Here is a 20,068-nt window from a genome sequence, read left to right on the forward strand (position 1 = left end):
TTTAAAGAATAGCTGGTTTATATAATTCAGAGTTTAAAAAAATCATTAAAAATGCAGAAGACTGGTTATATTTATTAACATCAGCAGAGAGGCAATGGTGTATCGAAGGACTCAGGGGAAGGTGGGAGGGCACAACCTAGGAATACGTGGATCTTTTTGCCAGAGCCGTGGGTTGAATGTTCCTATTTAAATATGTTGTTAACGTCTTTATATAATTAATTTCTAAGCTGGTCACCATGGCAGCAATGGCAGACTCACATGAATGAAAATAGACTTCAGCACAGATGAGACCGCAGAATAGCTGGATGTTGTTTTTACCATCTCTATTGGTCTTGGATCTACTAGTTCCCAAGAGAATGAGTTTCCCCAGCAAGGGCTGATTTCTTTGCCAAGCTGCTGGGAGCTGGGCACCCTCTGCCTGCCTGGGATCACCTCCCAGGCATGGCACAGAGCTCTTTTTCATCACATTGAACTTAGGACCCAGACTCAGCTTTATTGCCATCTTCCCAGGTTTCTTTCTGCTGCTGATCAGCAAAGACAAATTTGGTCCCCCAGCACCACAAAATACCTGCCTTGTTTGGTTGGCACCAAAGGAGTAAGGAGTAAGTGAGCCCTTATCCTCCATCCTCCTAAATCCAGCAAATAAAGAGAATCCTGCCAGGCTCTGGAAGCAGAGGGCTGATAGTCCCCAGGGACATCACCCAGCACTCAAAACATCATTTCCAAACCCTTCTGCCAGGGATCTAGAGGAGAACAAGGCAGGAAGAAGCTGATGGCAGCACAGGGCTGGGGTGTCAGCTTTGGCACTGGCCTCTAACCCCCTCACCATCCCTCCCCATCAGCTGTGTCAGTTCTGTTTTCAAGAATGGAATATTCACAGCTGGAGAGGGGAGAGTACAGACACCCTTTGGAACAGCCGAGTAGCTGGACATTAATTAAATCTAGGGATATTAAATTGTCTGTGACTGGTTAGTGACACTGCAGAAAGGCTCTCCAGTGAGAGAACTTAAATGTTGACATGGATTTGTGGCGCTGGCACAGACAGCAAGGACAGACATGGATATCAGGATGTTTCTTGCACAGAAAGAAAACCCGGAGCTGCTCCTGGAGTCCTGTAGGAAAGTGTCTGCCTGCGATGCTGGGCCACCTCACAGGGGCAGGGAGAGGACAGCAGCAGCCTCTCTGCTGACACCATCTGAGTGCCTGGGGGGAATGGGGCTTCCTCTCACTCTCTGCCTTGACCTTCTCCTTGAAGGAAATGTAGTGGAAGATTTACATATGTCTATGTTAACATAAACAGAGAGTGGAAAAGGAAGTTTACATCAAATGCAAAAAGAATCAGTTTTCCAAACAGGCTTTTTGCTGAGCCTCATCTAAATGAACCAGTCATGCTTTGCTGTCCAGGGAAGGTCCAGGAGGGAGCTCTTTGCTGGGGGCACAGGATGCTGGGGATTTCAGTGCTGCACTCAGAAAAAACAGATTGAGATCAGACTCATCATCGGGGATTAGGTAAATAAACAGCTTTCATTTTCTGCAGAGAGAGGCTGGACATTCCAGTCATTAGGCAAAATTTTAAAAAAAAAGCTAAAAAGGAAGGTGGTGTCAGCTCTTCATCCATTCCTAAGCCAAAGGTATTGAGTAGCAGCAGCAGTAGCAGTGTTTCTGAACTGTCAAGGATGGGTTTTGGGAGAGAGATTATCCCGGTACAACTTCCTGCCAGTCTCAGGGCCTGGCTCCTCAGCTGGGTTGGGCGCCTGGGGGTGGAGGAGCAGCTGGTCCATGGGGCACACTGCTGGTCTCAGCTCACATTGCTGCTCACAGCAGGACCCGGTGCTGCTGGGGAGGGCAGAGGTCGGGGCTCTCTGGGGCACTCAGCCAGGGGAGGCCAGGCTGTGCCCCATCCCACCAGCCCACAGAGCCCCTCCGGCACAGGCTCCCCTCCAGCTCTGGCCTTGTGGCGGGTGCTTTCCTCCCTGCTCGCGCTTGTGGCAGTGGTGCACACACCAAGCCCCCAGACAGCCAGTCATGCAGCCAGGCAGGGGGGGAAAAACAATATTTGTTTATTTCACATTTTATAACTTCTTCCTAGGAAATTGAAACACAGCTTTTTTCAGAGGTAAATTTGCTGCCATGACCATGAAGGTTTCTGCCAGAGGCAAGTGCCGTCTCTCTAGGAAGGGAAGTTCAGCCAAAGGCTCTTCCTGGCTTGGTTTGTTTTCCAGACCCACTGCACTAGTTTTCTAGTCTTTTGACCAATTTCTGTGTAATTTGATAGGGACTGTAGCATATTAACCAGCCACAGGTTTCACTGAGGAGAGGAGGCAGGAGGACCAGCAGAGATGAGCTCAGCCAGGAAAGACCCCAGGCACCCCCGGGTGGACACCGCTCTGAATGAACAGATGGACACTGCTCCAGACAGATGGACAGCACTCCAGCAGACAGACAGTGCTCTCCAGCCCAGGCTCAGTCCCTGGGCAAGGCAGCTGCCGGGTTTAGAGCTGCCTCTCCTTTGGCTGAAGGGCTCGGGATTAACGAGGTGATAACTCGGGCTCCCCAGTAAAGGGCTGGGCTGCAGCCCAACCCACAGAAAGTGAAGCACCAAACTATTTATGTTCCAGTTCCTACAGCTATTTTTAATAGAGCTTCAGAGACTTGCTGTATTATCCTGCCTTTTTAGTGTCTGCTTCTTTTCTTAATCTCATTTCCCCTGCCCTTTCTTTATCTTTGGATCAATTTATACCATCCTTTTTATCATGCTCTAATCAGAACACACTTTATGATTTCAGATAAATGTAGTCATGGTAATTTTCCACTCCATTTAGGTCAAGCCAGGATGAAACAATTTTTTAAAGTCTTATCTAGTAACCACCAGAAATGGCTCCTTGTTAAACTGTCTGTCCCCTTGCTTTTCTAACTTCATTAAATTTTAATGTCAACTGTCAGTCTCCTTTTTTGGGTTCTTCAGGAGATTGGTTCTGCACTGAAAGCCCACCTGTCAACCCCGGAAGAAAGGCAGGGTGGCCCCTTTCCCAGCAGGGGTGCCTGGTGAAGCTCTTCCATCCCTTGGTTTAGGGCTAGGGGTTAGGGTTAGGACTGTTGGCATGTCCTGTGACCTTGGCTGGGGCTCCACTTGCTCTCTGAAGCCAGCTGAAATCTGCCTCTCTCTCTTGAAGTATTTGGAGCAGGACTTTGTTAGCTTTGGGTGACACATGCTGTCTGAGCTTTAATAACATCACTGAGAATAATAATATCAGCTTTTCACAAGCTCACAGAATGTTAACAATCATTTCATTTCGTATTGCATGATTTCAAAAGTATTGATGTGCCAAAGTGTCACACTGCTCCTCTATCCTGTCCTCCGAGCATGGCATTGGCTCCAGCTTTGAAGTGCAAATACCAACCCTAGAACTCCTACTTCCTTGCAAAGGTTAAGAACACATTTATCTGCTGCTCGTGGCTGGGTGGAGAAGGGCAGGAGCTGGGGATTGGGATGGGGGCTCTGGCACAGCTCAGTCTCAGTTTGGCTACAGGGAGCTTTGAGCTCTGCTGGTTATATTGTCCCCTCACATTCTGTTCATATTCTGTTTACAACTGAGAGGCTGTTTAGTTAAATATTGCAGCTATTGGCAAAGATAAATTCGAGACTTCTGAGGATGTGTGAAGTGAGGACAGAAGTATTTGGGATAAACATTATTTTAAAACCTCAGTGTAATTAGGGCAATTAAACATTTTGACTTTAAAATCTCAATTGGACTATTGGCCAGAATGTTCTGAGGAGGCACAGTGGAGCACGGGATCCTCTGCAGAGGAAGGCTTGGACAGAATTTGGGGCACCAAGGGAGCTTTGGGCAAGGACAGCTCCTGTTCCAGGGCGCGGGGCAAACCTGGCCCGGCCCACCCAGTGGGCACAGGAGCAGGGGAAGGAGGCTCCGCTGTGCGGGCAGTGCCGAGAGCCCAGGGCGAGCCGGGAGGATGCTCTGCCCCGGACAAGATGCACTGCCCCGAGCGGGATGCAGTGCCCGGGGGGGATGAAGTGCCTCGGGCGGGATGTGCTGCCCCGGAGGGATGAAGTGCCCGGACGGGATGCAGTGCCCGGGAGGGATGAAGTGCCTCGGGCGGGATATGCTGCCCGGGAGGGATGAAGTGCCTCGGGCGGGATGTGCTGCCCCGGAGGGATGCAGTGCCCAGACGGGATGCAGCGCCCGGGGGGGATGAAGTGCCTCAGGCGGGATATGCTGCCCCGGGCGGGACTGCCCAGCCAGGGGCTGCTCTGCCCGTGCCAGCCTCTTGCCCGGCTGCAAGGACGCAGCTTTCCTTCGCCAGCCACTCCTCCTGCTCTCGCGGCACGCACAGCTCCTTCCCCGCCTGGCTCACGTCCCCTGCCCGCAGCCCGGTGTCGCCCTGGCAGCCCTGACTGTCACCGGGGACAGCAGGCACGGTTGCTCACGGCGGTCCCCCCCGGGCAGCTCCGGGGGGACAGCGGGACGCAGCCTGGCGACAGCGAGACACAGCCCGGGGACAGCGGGGAGACAGCCCCGGGGCAGTGGGATACAGTCTGGGGATAGCGGGACACAGCCCGGGGACATCAGGGACACAGCCCGGGGACAATGGGGACACAGCCCGGGGACAATAGGGACACCGTCTGGGGACAGCGGTGTGCAGTGCGGGCCGGACGGACAGAGCAGAGACAGACGGGCAGAGCAGGGACAGGAGGGGCAGAGCAGGGACAGACGGGCAGAGCAGGGACAGACGGGCAGAGCAGGGACAGACGGGGCACAGCAGGGACAGGAGGGGCAGAGCAGGGACAGACGGGCAGAGCAGGGACAGACGGGGCACAGCAGGGACAGGAGGGGCAGAGCAGGGACAGGAGGGGCAGAGCAGAGCCTCAGCGAGCCCACCGGCCCGCGGTGCCAGAGCCTGGCACAGCCGCCCTCTCCCTGCGGCAGCTGCCTCAGAGCTGCCCTGAATGTGTCAGACACCAAAATGCTGAGATGGTGTCCAAAGGACTCATCATTTGCAGTGCCATCATCTCTGCTGCTCACATACATGAGCTCCTCTGGAATAAAACAAGATCTGTCCTGCCCAGTAGTCTTCAGAATTTAAATTCTGTGGGTTACACCACAGATATTGCTGCCTCATAATTATAGGTGGCAGCACTAGGCCCAAGAGTTCTAAAATCAAAGGGAAGCAAAAGGGAAATTACTTGGTAATGCTTTTATTGGGCTTTAACAGCTGTCAAACCACAGCATAAAAAGGCCTAAACTGTGTAATTTCTACTTTCAAAATGAAACTGGACTGGAAGAGAACAGTCTGCCTCAGCGTTAATCTCTTGTCTTTCACTGAGCTACCTGAGACACATCAGGACCCAATGCCACAAAGCCCTCTTTCAAGGAGCCACCAGCTCCTACATGAGAAGGTCATGTGCCCCAGAAGGGTCAATGAGGTACAGCAAGGTCATTTAATCTGAAAAAACTCTCTAAGAGTCTGTTCCAACTGTTCCAACCAGCACTGCCAGTGCCGCCACTAAACCATGTCCCCAGGTGCCCCATCTACATGGCTTTTAAATCTCCCCACCAATGGTGGGATCCCCCACTGCTTCCCTGGGCAGCCTGTGCATGGCCTTTCCAGACAGGAATTTTCCCTAATATCCAACTTAAACCTGCCTGGTGCAACTTCAGGGGTTCCCTCTTTTTCTGCTGCTTGTTCCTTGGGAGGAGAGACCAAGCAACACCCAGGTCTTTGCCAGCCTGGGAATGGGGGATAGGTTTTTAATTTACAAAACATCTGTGACTTACCCAGGGAAGGCAGCTGACATATAAGGGGTCTTGATGCATCCAGCCCTTGCCAAATTTCACGTGTCCTGCTTTTACAGAAAGAAAAGATAATGTCACATGTCCTTATGGCTCTCAGCTCCTCTTGCCTTGAGGGTGCCACTGACACTTTAAGGTGGAAAAGCCCTCCTGCCCAGCTGTGGTTACAGCAGCAGCAGCTCTATGGAAACAGCTCATGAAAACTGGTTTAATAAGTTTAGAGCAATTGGCTGTTTGTTTTGGTCTGTGCTGTGACAGAGGGGAGAGCAACTGTTCGTTTTGGGGTTTTAAGATTTCTTCCAGGTACAAGTTAGGAAGTAAACAACCTAAAAGACTTGAAGTGAATGTTATCAGGAGTATGGTGCTCTAATTATAATTGCATAACTCATATTTCAATTTTATGGGAATATTAAAAGGATTCCTGGGAGAATTTTGAACAGTCTAAAAGTGCAACAGCACAAAACCCAATAAACCTTGCCTTCTTTTGGAGGACATTTCCTTAAAGAGCCCAGCTCAGCTGCCAGAGCTGCAGTCTGTACGCAACTGAAATTTCCTCAAATTCCCTAAAAGACAAACTGCTTCCACACTAGAATTTTCTCCCCTCCACGCTATGGAGTAATGATAGCTTTGCTGTAGTCAGGGCTGGAATCCAGAGGACTGTGTGAGTGGATGCAATGTATAAATATTTTCAGTGCATGCCTGATTTGTATAGAATGCAAGATGTATTTATAGCCCTCATGAACACAAGATGGATGGGAGTTGAGAGGGAACCCTGTCTGTGTGGGCAGGAACACTTGCTGACCTACACAGCTAGTTCAGGGGGGGGTTGAAGGGCAGGAACATCATTAAACTTCTCCCCCCTTGCAGTCCCAGAGCTGCTGGCAGGTCCAGCTACCACGGGCAAAGCCAGGCTGAGCCAGGACCATGAGAAATCATCCTGTGAAACTGTCTCTCATTTGGGGTGAAGGTGGCCCCACGTGGCTCGTACCCCAGCACACACCCCAAGCAGACTGCTGCCTCCTGCTCCAAGCATGTTGCTGCTGAGGGTGGGAGGAGAGGGCTCTGAGCTCCTCCGAGGGCGCACAGCAGGCTTGTGGCACAGCCCAGAGGTGTGTCCTTGTCCCGGGGCAGAGGAGCAGGGAAGGTCCTCCTGCGCCTCTCTGCCCCATGATAGCTCCCACAGGAGCTGGGGAGCAGAGCCTGGACACAGGTGGTCACAGGGGCCCATGGTGGTGTGGGAGCAAGGGGAATGTCCAGCAGCTCTGCCCACACCTGAACCAGGCAAGGGAGCAACCCTGGGGGAGGCGAGGGAGGGAAGGGAGTTCTAGAGGGGGGCGAGGGTGACCACAGTAGCCTGCAAGGTGGGAACAGGTCTCTAGAGCTCCATGGCTGCTGCAGCCCCAACAGCACCAAACTCCCAGCACAAACAGGGGTGGGAACAGCCTGGAATGCCTGGCAGCACAGGTCTGAGTGCCTGGGCAGGGGTCAGCAGTGCCAGGGGCCAGGGCAGCCTGAGGAGCACTGGGCTGCGGGGTGCCCAGGGCTGGGGTGCTGGGAGCACTGCTGCTGCTCACGGGGAGCAGAGGGTACAGTGAGATTCAGAAGCCTTAAGCAGAGTTTCCCAGCGCTTGTCCCCTCTGATACCCAAATACAGCCTGTAGGAAATACTGCCTGTGCTCCCTGGAACGCAAAGAGGAACGGAGGGAAGGAGGAGGGATGAGTCCCAGCTCCTACCCCCATGGCCCGGCAGTAAAGGAGCTGCAGCCCCTTGATCCCATCTGGTCCCCCAGTTCCCCTCAGCCCTAAGATTCCACAGGTCCTCCGGTGCCCTGGACTTCTTTAGGCTTAGCAGAGTGAGAAAGACAAAATGTTGAAGCTCTCATTCCCACTAGGAAATAAAAAAATATCCTTAATATGTGGGCTGTCATCATCTTTTAGGTCTTCTGACACTGCCATTTCATGACTTGTGTATTTGTGCTTTAGCTGCTTCACACCCTGAAGCACTTTCTGAAAGGAATTCATTTGGGAATCCTCCTTCTCACAAATAGGGTCTGCTGGCATGAGCGTGTGAGGAGACCAAGAAACCTGAGAAAATACCCTGGTTTTTTCACAGCTTCCCTACTTTTAGTTTTCAGGGTTAAATGAATTTTCTGAATCTCCAGTTTTTGGTCTAATGAAACTGCAACATACTTGCTGTGTTATTCATCTCATTCTCCACGTACTCTCAGTCCTGACTCACAGTGACAGTTCCTGCATGGGAGTATGAACTCAATCAAAAGTCATGCTCTGAGATTGTAAACCTTTCCAGGAAAGGATTATGCCTTGCCTCCAAGCAAAATTACATGTAATATTACCAGGTGTTCCTTCCATGATAAATTTTAGACAAAATAAAGCTCAATGAATCAATTTCTGTAGTACAGTGCAATGCTCAGATTTATAGTGAGAACCGGGATTGACTGGGACCTGGAAACCAATCTGAAATGTGCACTTGTGTGTAAATGCACTAAACATAGGCACAGATTTGGGCACATTAAAAAGTTCCTGTGACCTTTCCTGTTCACCAGGCACATCCTCCCTGCATGTGCAGGTCAAAGCACAGCTCAGGGCTGGGGATCCTGCAGGCAGGGGATGAATTTTGGGTGAAGTGGCACAAAGAGAGCTCTCCCTACCAAAATGCTGCTCTCTGGAAAACACACTGGCCTCATAACTAATGCCTGCTGGCTACAGAGCAAACTCTCCCACAACTTTCTGCAGCTGCACCAGGACATCTATGCAAACCCTTTTGTAAGAGTTTCCTCTGTTTTCTTTCCAGAAATCTCCTAGGCTTTTTCAGCCTATGTTAAGCTCAAAAATGAGGATAACAACTAACCCTAGAAGAAGTTGTTACTCTCGTGATGAACACAACTGCACTCACACTGGGCCAGAGGAGCTGCCCAGCCCATGGCAGAGGGAGCACAGCCCTGTGCTGATGCTGTGGGGTGAGGGGTGGTTCCTTCTCGCAGCAGGAGTGGCCCAGCTGGGCTGTGTGACTCAGGAGGTGAAGCAGTCTCAGGCTGAGCCCGTCCCTGCCCTGGCTGCAGCCACTGCAGTCTGTGTCACGGGGGTCCCTCGGGGTCACACCCCACCCTGTGACAGCTCCATGTGCCTTCCCCTGGTGTCACAGCTTTGAGAGCCAACTGCCACCTCCCCCAGGTGACACACTGGGGACAAAATGGGGCTTCTCCCCTACACCCTCCAGGGCCTGGGTGCCTTCCCCCTATTCCTGCCAGGACAAGAGATCTGGTACCACAGAGGGGCAAATCTTGAGAGCTGAAGAGCACTTCTGCCCAGAGAATGTGATTTAGATTAACTATTTTTAGCTGGATCTAGTGGGAGTTGAAGAAGGAGAGTGTCTTCCAGGAGATGCAGAATACCACGCTATATCGGGCGCCAAAATCGGAGCAGATGCTTCCAATTACACTTAATTCACCTCAATTATAGAAAAAGTAAAAAAGAAAAATTACATTTACACTAAGAATATCCTTCCTCTGAAGTTACAAGCATTTGGCACTGCAGACTGTCCGCATTGGAGAGCAGGGACGCTGTGACACAATCAGCCTGGGAGCAGCTTGGGACCCTCTGCAGACCCCTGCTGCTGCTGCTGCCCCAGGGACACGGCGCTGGCTACAGCAGGGTTCACTTCACACTCCTCTTTGGGACAGTTTATCCAGTGGCTGTTTCCTGGCATCAACCAGCTTTGTGGAGTATTAGATGTATTAGTACATCTGGAAAAGGTATTTTGTTAGAGTTCACACAGTAAATTGGTATGGTCTCATCCAGAGCATATGATGTGTCCGGTGACAACACCTTGTCAGCCTGTCCAGGTGACTAATGCTTGGAATCATAGCCCAGCTGGACTCTCCACCGTCACAGCAAACAGGAACAGTCTGCAATGTGCTTGAGACTGGGAGATGCTCCAGAGTGCCCCTGTTTCACACATGCATATCGTGCCTGGAGAAGAAGAGCTCTGCCAGCTTCCTGGTGGTGCACCCCAGGTGGGCAGAGCAGCTCCTGCTGGCACACTGTGACTGGTCTTGGATGGCACTTCCTCAGGGCCAAGCCATAAGTCACTTTTTCCTCTGGCTTTTCTCTCTGACAAGCTGTTTGCTGCAGTCATGCTGCCCTATTTATCAGCTGAAGGCAGAACATCAAAGCCTGGGGTTTGCACCCCCTCCTCACTCCTCAGGGAGGGCAGGCAGCTCCAGCCCAGGCACCAGGGTGCCCCTGGTCAGCTCTGGGCTCTGCTGCAGCCAGAGGCTGCCAGGCACAAAGGGTCCCTGGCCCAGCCCTGTGTCCCAGCAGATCCCTGTTCCCCCGGGCTCTTCCAGCTCTCCCCTGGGCCCAGACTGCCCTGGGCCCCCATCCCCGGGCTGCAGCTGGACAGCTTCTTGACATTTTGTCAGACTTAAGGGGGAGAAAAAGTCGTTCAGTCAGTGCTGATTTCCTAATTCAGTGTAACCTTTTCATATCCAGGCTAAGGACAGCTTGACATTTCCTCTGCATCCCAGAGAGAGGCTACAAAGCCTCTCAGCTCTGCTCCTGATGCTGCTGTCCATCTCTGCAACACATTGTGCATTGTCAAACATTTGGAAAATATTAAACTAATTTTTACAGCCTTTGTTCACCCACTTGAGTCACTGTCATGGAAAATATGCAGGGCATTCCACTCTGCTCTGCCCACTCCTCCCCAAAATCCTCCAATTTACAGCTTCCCTGGGAGGGTGGGCAGGCCCTGGCACAGGGTGCCCAGAGCAGCTGGGGCTGCCCCTGGATCCCTGGCAGTGCCCAAGGCCAGGCTGGACACTGGGGCTGGGAGCACCTGGGACAGGGGAAGGTGTCCCTGCCATGGCAGGGTGGCACTGGGTGGGCTTTAGGGTCCCTTCCAACCTAAACAGTTCTGGGGTTCTGTGATTTTCTCTAAAACATCAACAAAACCTTTTCAAGAGAGAAAGCAGGAAAGATTCATGTTATCGTTAGAGCACCTTAAGCACCCAGAGGAGCTCAGGTCCACTTAGATATCATTGTGCAAGCTCTACAGAAGGGGAAGGGAAAGCTGTCTTTCAATCATGGAAAAACACCAAACCTTGGCTCCCTTTTCCCAACTTCTCCTGCTGCCTGAGCACCCTCCAGCAGCTTAACTCATGGCCAGTGACTGCTTTGTCCTCACCTCTGCTCAAAGGCAAATGTTATTTAACATGGCAGAGAAGCCTTTGAAAAGAACATTTTGGATGAATTAGTGTTTCATTTCTATGCCTGATTTCTTGTCCCTAGATAATGTAATGGGAACAAGCTTCTGCCAGGCTCCCCCATGTATCCTTTATGGGATTGTGGGAACTTTTAAAGCCTCCCTTCATCTGAAAGTTCTGCAGGTGGTGTTGCTCCAAAAAGCAAAGGTATCTGTCACCTTGAATTAAATCACCATGTGGGAGATTAAAGAACAACTTTCTTTCCATGTTTCTCACACCCCTTTTTGTTCCAGAATCAGCCCGTGTCCTGTTCCCAACTAAGTAGATTTTTTTTCCCAAACCTTATAATTTGCAGAAACTTTGCAGGCTGATTGTCCCTCAAACTGGCTGGAGTTGTTTCTCTTTTAATAACCATTTTTCAAGCTGCCAGCAGCTCTTAAAAGTAGTTTTGGATTAAAAAGGAAGGAAGACATCCCAGGACTTCATGTTTCTAATTATGCTCCCAGAGAGCCTTGAAATGACTTTCATGAATTGTACCCAAAGCAGCCAAGTCTCTTGCTGCTCACCATGTTTCTGTCCTGATACAAATCTATTCCCTTTAATGGGACTATTACTGTTTTTAAAAGGCTTACATAAGTGTAAGCCAGTGGGTGGTCTCCAGCTCACACCTCTTCCCTGGTTTCAAACAGCTCCTGAAGAACAAAACCAAGTTAGTTAAAATAAGGCCAAAAGGGTTTCTTCACAAGTAGAAATAAGGGCAGTAGATGCCCACCCATCGTCCATCCTTGGTCCCCAGGATGAGATGAGCTCCAAAAGTGTTGAGAGCCCTGAGCTTTCCAAAGCCAAACACTCCTGGTGGGCCCAAGATTCCCATTTTCTGCAGGTCCTGGGTCTGTCCACTGCCTGGAAAGGGAAGTGAAATCACATTGGCCATGCCAGGCTGGAGCCCAGTGTTCCTGGGCAAACCCACAGGAGCCAGCTGGGTCAGTTTGGGGAAAAAGTTATTCCTAAATAATTGTCTGTATTTACAATTAAGGGAATTGTGTCCTTACAACAACTTTTCTATTAAAGACTGGATTAAAAAAAAAGGCAGTTTGCACTTAACCACATCCAGGTCTTGTCCATTCTTGTACTTCTCTGTGGCCCTCACCAGTAACAGGGGAAGTTCAGTTAGTCCATGTTGAAGACTGATGCCAACTCACCAGGTAGCCTACAAATATGATGTCTTGCGGAAGGGAAGCATTGGATATTACTCTCAGATTCACTTTCCTCTACTAGGCTTCTTGGCAAAAGTAGAAACAGGATCATGAGAACATTTTTCATCTACTTACCTGTCTCTTAACAGCTACTGAAAAAGAAAAATAAAGCTGTTTCTTTAAAGATGCAAACAATTTTGGCTATGAAAGGGGCATTAAACAATACGGGTTCATAAAGAAATTGAAATACAGCTCTGCAAATAAACTCATGGCGAGGTGTCTCTGTGGATGGCTTCTGGGGAGCGAGGGGCAGAAAGGAAGTGCTCACTGAAAATAATTTGAGTCTTGCCTCGAAGTTACTGCAGTTCCTGTTCCTGGCTTCCTGCTTTCATGTTCTAGGGCAGAAGAAATGCAAGAGTGGTGCCTGCATCCCTGCATCTGCCTGTTCCTCTTTGGGCAGTCCCTGCACCTGAGCTCTGGGAGCTGCCAGAGCTGGAGGAGCCGTGGACATCTTGTGAACAGGTAATGTGCTCTGTTCCTACTTCAGGAGATGAACAATCTTCTAAAAGCCATTTTCAAGGGTTTGTGTGAGGTGGAAGGCCCTGCTACCACCGGGCTGTGCTCAGCACTCACTGCAGGGTGAGTGGGGCTGGCTTTGGGAGCTGGGCTTTGCCTCAGGACTTGTCTGATCCCCAGTGACCGTGCCTGCTTCTGGGGAAAAGCTCTCCTTAAACCTGCTCAGAGCAGGAGACACAGAGGAGAAAAGGTGACTCTTTAGAGGAGTTGGGACTCAGTGTGAGATGCTTTTGTTTTGGCATGTTCCCTTGTTCCCTATCAATACAGCCATATGGAAATTCCCAGCTGGAAGTGCTGTACCTGACCTGGACTGTGCACCTGGCCAGGAGCTGCCACAGGATGGCAATTCTCAGCTCTCATGCTTGCTTGCTGAAACACAAACATGTTGCTGTGACAGTGGAGTTGGGTTCAGCTTGGCTTTGAAGGAGCCCAAAATCACATTGCAAAGGGAGATGCTGCTCCCAGCACCAGTGCTCCGGGTGCTGCCATCCCACCAGGGCCAGAGGCTTCCCACACGGCAGGGACATGGCAGGGACATGGCAGGACACCTGGGACAGAGGCACGGAGGAGTCAGTCCAGGTGGTGCCAAAGGAGCAGCCCTGGGGTACCAGTGCAGAGGGAGCAGAGACTGCCTGAGCAGGGCTGGGAGCCAGGGGGGCTCTGAGCAGGGCTGGGAGCCAGGGGGGCTCTGAGCAGGGCTGGGAGCCAGGGGGGCTCTGAGCAGGGCTGGGAGCCAGGGGGGCTCTGAGCAGGGCTGGGAGCCAGGGGGGCTCTGAGCAGGGCTGGGAGGGAGCTGAGCAGTCACTGCACTGCAGCAAATCCCACATCTGGTTCAGCTCCAGAGCTCTCCCCAGCGAAGGTGAAGAGTGGCAGCCACTGAGATCCACTAGTGAGGTTCCTGCCCTCTGACGAGTTTCCCTTTGGCTGGAAAAATCTAAGCTATTAAATAGAAGTTGTAATTGACACAGGGCTCCTGGCTGTGCACAAACAATAACCTTGCGTCTGTGTGCAGGTGTAGGGCGAACAAAACCCTCCCGTGGCGTTAATGTTTGCACATAGGGGACTGTAAGGAAAACCCCACACTGACTAAAGACACAGGGATTCAGGACTAGAGCAAATAGCTGTGAAGGCTGATTGAAGCAATCCACTGTCTCCACCATAGGCTGCATAGAAGTTCATCTTTGGCTCACTGTGAACTTTGTACTTTAAATAAAGCGGCACAGTTGAACCCAAACAATTCATGGGCATTTGTTGTCAGGATCATTGTAATTCTCTTCTTTTTAAAATTTTCAGGGGATCCTTGCTGTCTAGCTGTGGTTCCCAGCACAAGCAAGGTCTGCAATCTGAGGTTTTGGGTCTAAGACAGCAGCTGCCATCTGGGGTTCTCCTCCAGGGCACATTGCTCACTCAGTGCCCTGGCTATGGTGGATCCTCCTGTGGCCATTCACAGTTCCTTCCATGTGGTTCAACAGGTGTGTGTGGCTTCAGCATCATCCTCAGCTTCATCCTTGCCTTCATCCTTGGCTGTGCCTTCAGCTCAGTCATCTCTGGAAGACCTGCTTCCTCGCAGCTGCCCAGCTCCCCACTATTAACAGGATTTAGCTAATTAGCTGTGAGCAGGGCTGTTCTCCCTCACCAATGTAAAGCGTTTACTATTTTTATCTGACTCTGGATGGTTTTGGTTCCTAGGGGATTAAGGTCACAGGGCACATATTTATTCAGATGCTGGAATTCTTACATCGTTTTTCCATTACTCAGTTGGGAAGGAGGAGCCTCAGCCTTCAACTCCCTCTTCCTCCCCTCTGGCTGCTCACCCTCCCTGCCTCCCTCCCTGCTCTGCATGGGAAGCCATTTCCTCTGAAGCAAGAACGTTCTCTACTTTCACTAGTGGTGCAGAAACCAAACAGCTTATTTTTAAACACAAGTGGTGTCCAAGAGAGTGACAGAGCCATGCAGCTTACAGTGCCTGTTGTTTATCTGCAGCAGGAGTTTATTCTAACGCATTTTTGAAGCTATTGCTTCCATATGTTGCTGAAAAGAAGGATTCTGCCTTTCAGGACAACGCTGTTTTCCTTCAGGAAAGCTCTCCCTGGGTTCAGCCCCAAAAACCCTCCACACCCTGAACTCGCTCTGCTCACGGTATTTCAGCGATCCCAATGCTTCAAAGCACAGTCTGAAAACCTTCCTGATCCACACACACCTGGTTAGCTGGGTCCCACAGCACCTTCAGCTCCACTGCTGGAAAGGAAGTTTCCATCAGCAGTTTTAACACCAGTGCAATCAGAGCATCATTTCAGAAGCTGCCCCTGCATGGCTACAGCCATTTCAGGACTGGCTCCCTGCTGGTGCCTTGTGCAGCTCAGGAGGGGCTGACTGCTCTGGTGCAGAAATCACAAGTGCTACAAGGCATTTTCCTCCAGTGTGCAGTATTTAACCATCTAGGGGATATGACAGTACCCCAGTGAGGAAGGCTCAGCTTTAGAACTGCACCTTCTGCAAAAACACTGGGATTCCTGGTGAGCCTCCAATCCTGTAGGAATTTCTGCAAGAATCTCAAGCTGGTCCTCATAGTTTTGCTTTCTGCTCTTAAGTTAAAGCTTTACAGGTTGCCACCTATTTTCCAGATGAGCAAAGCTATTGATCATGACCTTCCCTGCCCATCCACTGATCTGCTGCTGTGCAGTGGAGGACCCTGCAAGGAACATGGGAATCCTGGCTTGATCGAGGCTCCCCAAAGACTCTGGTGGAGTGGGGGGGCCATGCTCCTGAACCCTGGTCAGACATGCCCTAGGACTCACCTTTAGGTAAAATTTCCCACAGGCTGATGGCTCTGGGCTCAGGAAAGTTGTGTTGCTGTAGCTCAGGCAAGATACATGTCTTTTGTAACACATCTTTGGCTGAGGATCTGAATCTCACCGGGTTTTGGTTTAGTCCTGATTTTCTGTTCATGCTGAGCTCATCTTTTACGGTAAAATATTTTACAAATTATGGCCCATTTTCTCCCATCTTCCCACATTGTAAAGGCCAGGTTGCACAGGGCTTGGAGCAACCTGGCCTAGGGGAAGGCGAGAGGACAGAATGAGATGAGTTTCAAGGTCTCTTCCAACTCAAACCATTCTGTGATTCTATGAAATAGAAATGGTTTTATGAAAGCACACAGGTTGTTGGTCTTTAAAGCCAGCATCAGCTCTGAGTCTTCTTTCTATCTCCTTCACACTGTAAAATATGCTACAAGATGAAAATGACTGGGAAAAGAAGGCAGAGAAATATGGTACACATTTAACAATAATATTTCTATATAGAATTCCATAGTGTATTGAATCTATTTAATGAGTTTTCTAGATTAAGTAGAAGTCTGGGGAATTTTTATTATAATGCCATATCCCACAAAAATATCTATGGTCCTGGGAGAACAGACACCATGTTAATCTATTTCTTTAATGTTAGGTGATTAAGTAATACCCTTTCTGCAGCAATGATATTGACACTGTTACTCCTTGTGTAATTTAGTTTGAAAGTTCTGTTCCTCCAGGCCCTCTGCATCCCAGCCTCAGGGCAGAGTAAAAAGGGTTGAAGTGCCAGTGGCCGTGCAACCTCCAGGCTGTATACCAAATTCAGGGTATTCCCCATTCTAAACTACATCTGGATATTTATGTTTTTATCTATTTTGTATGTGAGCAGCTCAGGGAGGGATGAAGAAGCTTCATGGGTAGCAGCTCCTGCTCTGTCAGCGTGCTGCTGTGAGAGGCTGAGGCTCCCTGGTTCTGCTGGGGCTGTGGGCAGGCACACCCCAGGACCCAGCCTCCCTCCAGGGGCTCCCAGAGCCCAGCAGGACTCACTCCTGCTGCCCTGCCTCTTCCTCAGTGTCCCACCCCTGTGCTTTACCCACAGAGCCTGAGGTTTCTTAACAGGTGTGAGGAAAATCAAATTTCTAAGAAAAGCTGGATGCAGAAAAAGAACTGGAGTCATTATGCTGGGTTGGGAAGCCTATGGAGACAGCAGGTTTGGTCTAATCACACAGACAGACACCCAAATTACACCATAGCTCTTGTTCAAAAGAAACCAAATTCTGAGAAACAGTAAGTTTCAATTATAAATTAGTTGCATCTACGCGTGAAGGATTTGCTTATGAGATTGGAAATGTCCTTGTCGTGACCTTGTGAAAGTCTGGGGAAGGGGCCAGGGCAGCTGCACAGATCCCTCAGCAAGCACTGCTGCCACCAGCAGCACCAAACCATGTCCTGGTGCCCCTGTGCAGCACCTGCAGGGTGTCATCCCCTGTCCCTGCAGGGTGTCATCCCCTGTCCCTGCAGGGTGTCATCCCCTGTCCCTGCTCAGTGCAATCCCTGTCCCTGCAGGGTGTCATCCCCTGTCCCTGCAGGGTGTCATGCCTGTCCCTGGCCAGTCCCTTGGTGGCACTGGGACCCCTCGGTGGCACTGGGACCCCTCGGTGGCACTGGGACCCTCGGTGGCACTGGGACCCCTCGGTGGCACTGGGACCCTCGGTGGCACTGGGACCCCTCGGTGGCACTGGGACCCTCGGTGGCACTGGGACCCCTCGGTGGCACCATCCCCAGTAGCTCCTGCCCTGGTGCCTCCCTTTGGCACACAGCAGGGTCACAAAGTGGCCAGCCCCGCTGACAGCTGGGCACCAAGATGCCTGAGAGTCCTCCACAGACATCCAAAATCAATTTAGTAATTTAAGATGGCCAAAGGAGGTTTAATTCTTCTTATCATGAAAATTAACAGCCTTCTGGGAAGATGGTTTTAAATTTTTTCATGAGGAAATTGCTCAGCATAAATCCTTAATTCCCTTAGTGTGCCACCATGCATCTCACAGACCTCCATGGTTTTCAAGGTTTTTTCTTTATTTTTAGGGACTTGTTTGTTCTACCAGATATAAATGGGCAATACAACAAATCCATATTTTCAAAAAATAGTTTATAAATATTGTGTACCTGCTGAGTGAATATATTCATTCTTAATAAGCTTTGCTTTCTCCTGTGACTTTTTCCCACACTAATCCCATGACACTGTGGTCTTGGTGGCTTTTTCTTACTGCTTTATATGAAAGTGAGGTGTTGATACCGTGGAGTAGAACTGAGCATTTCTTAACATTCCCTAAAGTCCCTCTTTGTCCACTTTCTGGTAGAATCAGCTGAAAGTCCTCAACTTTTCTTTTTACACTCTTTTCCGTCTTTACAAGAGATGGAGGGAATGGTCAGCTCACACCTTGTCTCACAGGCTGTTACTGAGCTCTGGGAAATTGTTTTGCAGGAGAATGACCAATGGTTCGCTGTTTAGATATCCTGCTTTCTCCAATCTTTTCCATATATTTATAAAATTTTCCATTTCACACCTTTCTATACATAGAGCTTTTTTGCAACAAAGACTAAACTTTAGCCAAGAGCAAAAGGAGACAGCACATCCCCAGCTGGCAGAGGCCCAAATCCAACTGTATTAAGTTTTGAACGCTCTCAGCAGAAAATCAGGGTCAGCACCTAGTGACACTCCCCAGCTCACTGCTGTCCCTGCTGTCACTAGGAAAGCTGAGCTTGAAGCACTCAGGGGAGCTGAAACCCACCATGGCAGCACCACATTTATTGTTTTGGAATAAATTACTACTCAATCCATATTTCTATGGAACAAGTAAATGGTGTTGCAGCTTTCCAGCAGCCCAGGCCCAACCCTTCCCAATTGCTGCTGCTTGGAACGTGGCTTCCTGCCACGAGGGTGACCAGTGCTGGGAATGGCACATGTGATTTCCCAGGCACTGTCCTCCTACCTGACACTGCTTCTGGAGGGTGATGGCCTTCTGAGAGCTCCTCCAGGAGCAGCTGTGCCTCATTTATGGAAGAAAGACCCCAAACCAAAGTCTATACAATGCTTTAGGATTTCTCAAGAAGTGTTTGCAAGGTGTGACTCTTTATGAGCTGTAAAAAGTAAATATTTGGATAATATTTAGCAGACCAGACGGATCTATCTGGGGCTAAATCCTCGTAAGGGAAAGAGCTGTGAGAAGAGAATAAATACGAGAAACACAAAGAGTAGGAAGGATGTACAAAAAAATCTTTTATTCAGCAAAATGTTCAAAAACAGGAGCAGCAAACAGTTTGGGGGCAGGGCTGTTGCTTGGCTTCTACAATAATACTTTTTTTGGCTGAAGTTTAAAAGCTCAAAACTCCCCGTTAATCTTTATTTGGCGAGTGACAGACACAGAAAGAACTATGTTAAACATGTAGGTTTCGTGTTGCTGTTAGAAGAATTCCAGTAAGTTTCATTTGGATGTGTGTGCTACAACACTAACCCATCTCAAACGCGTGTAGATTTTGTTTTGCTGTTAGAGGAATCCCGGTAAGTTTCATTTGTAAATGTGTTGGAGAACACAACAAAGGCAGCCAGAGACTAGGGACCCACCAGAAATTGATGAGAGCCCTGCGATGCTGTGAGAACAGCTGTGGGATGCCCCAGAGGAAACACAGCAGCACAAAGGCAGACTAAGCTCTCCTGGATGCCGTGGTTAGTCCAGGCTCAGGGGCCTTACGTGAGGCTCCAGGAAATGCAGGAACAGCCACACCACTGCCTGTGCCCCACAGCCTGGCTCCATATCCCACTGCGGGCAACCCACTGCGCCAGTAACCTCCCAGTGCTCATCCAGTGACTGCTTGGCTGGAAATACGTTTTAAAGGATGAAAAGCACTCACTTATTCGCCTCATCCCCCTCCCTGACATCGGCTGCTGGCAAAGTCTGCAGGGCATCCGTGTGCCTCGGGGTGCCCGTGCCCAGTGACAGCGGCCACGGCTGCCAGAGCTGGGCAGTGAGGAGTGCCTCACCGTGACAGGGACCTGCTCCACTGCTGGGGAGGAACTGGGGCCACACTAAAATCATCCCTGACCGGCAATGGCCTTTTGGCAACTCCTCTGCAACTGCCTGGGCTTGAGAGTGAGGAATGTGTGTCACGGCTGCTGCGCAAACACCACACACCCAGGCACGAGGGGACGCGGCAGCGCGGGGCTGCTCTGCGCTATCCCGAAACGCTCGGAAGGGAAGAATGGGGAAGGTGACATTACTGTCCCTGTTGTGCACCAAATCTTCACTGAAAAGGTGGTCAGGCATCAGCAGGGGCTGCCCAGGGAGGGTTGGAGTGCCCATCCCTGGAGGTGTCCAAGAAATCTCAGGAGGTGACCCTCAGAGCTCTGGGCTGAGGACACGATGGAGATGGGGCACAGCTGGGACTCCATGGGCTGGGAGGGCTTTGCC

Source organism: Fringilla coelebs (genome assembly GCF_963513975.1).
Source record: "Fringilla coelebs genome assembly, chromosome: 8".
Lineage (NCBI taxonomy): Eukaryota > Metazoa > Chordata > Aves > Passeriformes > Fringillidae > Fringilla > Fringilla coelebs.